The following is a 4,377-nucleotide window of genomic DNA, read 5'->3' on the forward strand; positions in this document are numbered from 1 at the left end:
TCGATGGCGATGCGTTCAAATGGCGCTCCGACCAAAGACGGCTGCAACTTTCCTACAGTGGGGCGTCCAGGACCTTTACGCTATCCGCAAGTATGACAGGCAGTGCACCAGCTCTTCACATCAGCTAACTTCGTCCCCACAGACACCTCAGGAACGGCCGACACTTCAGATAACTCAAACAGTGAGGAATTGTATGGTAGAGGTACTGCACCTGGGAACAAACGCGTCCGCTTGGAGATACTCCACTATCATGGGCAACAAATAAAGTCACTGGCACTAAAATGGTGTTCGCACACACGCGAAGAGCCTCCTAATGGAACACCGCAGCTATTTTCCCACCGTTGTCGCTTCACTTGACAATTAGGAGGTTTAAAATAACGCACAAGTTTGTTGTCCTGGCTCTTGCCACACAGAGCGCACCGCTCGTAATTCCTTTTGATTTTATTTTTGTATGTATGTATTTAAAATCAGTCGCACAGCTCAAAATTGAAAATTGAAATTAAAAAATTAAAATTTTGAATTGCATAGGGTTAAGAGTTGACATTACAGTCGCAGTTCAAATAAGAGAAATGTCGAAATCACTTCTACCTTGTTATGCCTTGGATATGAGCGTTAGACATACTTACATATAATGACTTGTCAAAGCAAAGTCTCAGAGAAAACTGAAAAGATTTTTGAAGTGAAACTTCTTATATTACGTTCAAATTGGCCCCATTTAACTTGTTAAATGAAAAAAGCTTTTTGTAAAAAACAATCGTCCACATTGAACATTTCGAGTTAACTTTGACGGTTGATTTCAAATAAATGGCGTTCAGGGTTAGAACTCCGGCAAGCTTAAATCGGAAAATCGTANATCCAAAGAGAAATTTTTTTCAGTTAAGTATGCCAAAATGGCTTCTGATCCTTATTTTATATTCGCCGAAAAATGCGTTACGCTATCCTCCAATTGTTTCCCTGGAACTTTACCCTATAAACCTTAGACTCTACAATCTCTCTTTAGCCAAAGTAAGGAACCAAATGGATTTTTAATGACAGAGTTATCATCTAATATTTCAAGCAAGTGTTGCATATTTTAGCGAAAGAGTGAAGAGAGTCTAAAATACCATTTCAACAATTATTATCGTGGAAAAATTACGAAATTTTGGCCATTTTCCAGAAAAAATACCTTTAAGAGGCATATTTTTGTTTAGATATAGTATGTGCTACATAAAAATACAAATTAGTCTAATATTATTTATATTATACCTTAAAAATTACCTGAATTCATAAATTTATGTTTGTATTAAAAAGAAAAATAATTTTATTATATTATATATATTATATATTTTATATGCGATTTAACTTTTTTATGAACATGTTTTTTTCATTTAACTGGTTCAAGCCCATTTAGCATGTTTAATTCGTCAATTTGAACATAGTATTAGGCGGCGGTATCCAGTGTTGCCACAAAAATTTACCAAATTCCTCAAAAGAAAATGACAAATCCTCAAAATCCGAACAAATTACTCAAAATTTTCTTATTACAGATATTACTGGACTGCATACTATTTAAGGGTACTTAGTATAAAAATTAATTACATTTTCCAATTCAATTGGTGCATTTGTTCTTGCGGTTCAAACAAAGTATCACCGTTATTCTTTATGCCTTGGTGTGTATATAATATATATAATATTACTCCAACTATATCAATGCTCAATCTGGTCCTAAAGTGCGTCCTACACATTTTTAAACCACTAAATATGCGTTCTACTGAAGCAATAGAAAAGGGCTATATTAGTAATGCAGATATAATTTTTTTTAATTAGGAAACTTATATGAACCTGAAGAATCTTTTAATTCAAAAAATGTTTTCCTTTNTTTTTCCGTTAATTTTCTGGATCTAATAAAGAATCAATATGAATATCCTTATGATCGAACAATGCGTATTCTCTCCATTTGTTGCCGAGATTTTGCAAGTTCAAAATAAGTTGCAAATATAACGATGGAATGAAAAAAGTTATCGATAACATTTTGAATATTTAGCAGCAAATGCATATGTGCTTAAGAAATCGAAGAAAACCAAACTCTTTTATATTGTGAACCGGAAGAAAACTAAAATTCTTTGCTTGAACGAGTCATGTTTGCATGGTGTATGGCGATATGGGAAAAGTAGGTTTGAAGAATGTTTGACAAGCCGCTTGTGTGGTGTATTTCGCTCTTTGTAAAACTTCGAAAAGCTTTTTGTTCAAAAATTTGCAGAGCTATTTAACAACTCTCTTGGGTAAAACATGGTTGCATTTCGATGGTCCTCTGCAATAACGACACAACTCAAAATTTCATTTATTTAAGTAGAGCAAATTAAAGATTTTTTGTTTCGTAATTTAGCACTAATATGTCTTGGAAGGAAATTATTCCGGATTATTTGCAGTCATTCTATAGGGAAAATTTGTAAGCTTTGAAATTTCGACTTTTTCTAAAGATTTAGTAAGTGTTGGACTGCAAAAAGACTAAATAAGTAACAACTCGTAAGTATTTAAACGAAAAAAATTCCATTTGTATTGCTGAACAACAGCACAAAACGAAAAGTGTCGGTATTTCCCATAAAAAAATACTAAGTGCCTTACTAAAACTATGAAATCAATAACGGCACAATACGAAAAGTGTCGTTATTTCACATAAAAGCATCACCAACCTATCGAGAGCTTTTGACATATGCCAATATCCACGATAAATGTGAGACATGTGCCACTGTGCAGTAGCAAGGTTTGGCCACAGTATACAGTAAACCATCCATTGACAATATGCTTATTTGAAAATTAATACATGAAATATTGTGTATGTGTAGGATTTTTTTGTCATTAACCCATAGGCAACGGCTGGTGCAAAAGTACCCACAAATGTTTGTTGATATACTCGAAATGTTAATTTAAACAGCAAAATTCATAAAAACAATAATAATAAAACAAAAGTATTGTTAACTACTACATGGGAGGTGGGCGTGGTTATTGACAGATTTCGCCAAAATTTAATACTAACCTAAATTATACCAAAGGCAACTTCGGCACCGACTTTCGTTAAAATATCTTAATTTTGTTCGAGTTAGCGTGTTTACATACAGACACGGCTGAACCAATTCTTCTCGTCATCTCAAATCGATGGGACCATTTTCCAAAGTCAGTCCTTATTCATTCAATTATTCACTCAAAGCTGTGTTCCGAATGCGGTATGACTTATACAGGAATTACATCCGGTCACAATCGCTAACGCTTCACTCCTCATTTCCCGGAATTTTGCATTTTTCTCATTATTTTATTTTATGTGACTTGAAAATATTTTTCACTATAAGAAAATATTAAATTTGATTTCATTTGGGTTAACGAAAACGACGAACCATCCAATACATTCAAACAAATTGTCAAATAAGCATATTTACATTTTTTGTTTTGCCTATCTGGATTACTGTATACTGTGGGTTTGGCTACTTCGGTGTTGTGTCAAATGGAAAAACTGCGCCTCTGCCGGATTGGTGACAACTAAGCCTATGTCGATTTGCCACAGAAAAATATGGTTATTTATAAACCTAATCCGCTATATAACTCAAAAACATTAAATTTTGAGTTGTGCCGTTATTGCAGAGGACCACCGATTTGTTATCTGCAAATATATCAAGACAAAAAAATTCCTCAAAATAAAAATCCTCAAAAAATACTCAAGCGCACCCGAAATTCCTCACGTTTTGAGGAATTACTCACAAAGTGGCAGCACTGGCGGTATCGCAAAAATGGAGAGTGAAATTTTTAAAACTGAAAACGGCTCATGAGTGAGAAGGAAGATATAGGTAGTACAGGGAAGGGGAAAAAAGAAATAAAGCGACGCATGACGGGTACGAGTACCAACATATGTATATATGTATGTTTGAATGCACGTATGTATGTATACATATATATATGTATGTATGAACGAACTAATTGCGCATTTCAGCTCTGCCGCTACCAAGCAATATACATATGTATAAATGATGCAAGTGCAAGATCTATACATAGAAGCAGAGAATGTTAATGTAATGAGAAGGAGCAAATGTTAATGTTAAATTTTTTAGTACTACTAAATTCTGAAAGGTTTGAGATGCGGGAGTTCACCAAAATAAATATTTGATGCGAGAGTTCACCAAACTAAATTTTTTACCACAGAAAGAGACGCATTTTTTCACCTTTTTGCTTTGCTCTTGCGATATACCGTTAGGCTAAAATGAAAATTGGCTATTTTTAGATTTTTTATAAGAAAAGCGGAGAAATGGTAAAAAAATACCAAAAATGTAATTTGGCTATTTCTAGATTTTGTCAAAAGTAGAAATGCGCAAAAATTGTAAAAAAATGGGGAAAGGGAAAATAAAAGCA

General features: G+C 33.8%; 1 long non-coding RNA gene across 1 annotated transcript in view; it reads right to left on the bottom strand.

Annotated features, from left to right (window-relative positions):
• Positions 1-132: 132 nt before the first annotated feature.
• LOC108373503 (uncharacterized) overlaps positions 133-4,377 on the bottom strand; it is a 13,781-nt gene continuing 9,536 nt past the window's right edge. Inside the window, exon 3 of the long non-coding RNA XR_001848965.1 lies at positions 133-479. This is a non-coding gene — a long non-coding RNA (uncharacterized LOC108373503). The remainder of the gene's footprint in view (positions 480-4,377) is intronic.

The sequence above is a fragment of the Rhagoletis zephyria genome, unplaced genomic scaffold, assembly GCF_001687245.7.
Source record: "Rhagoletis zephyria isolate East Lansing unplaced genomic scaffold, Rhagoletis_zephyria_1.1 Rzeph_scaffold_06755, whole genome shotgun sequence".
Lineage (NCBI taxonomy): Eukaryota > Metazoa > Arthropoda > Insecta > Diptera > Tephritidae > Rhagoletis > Rhagoletis zephyria.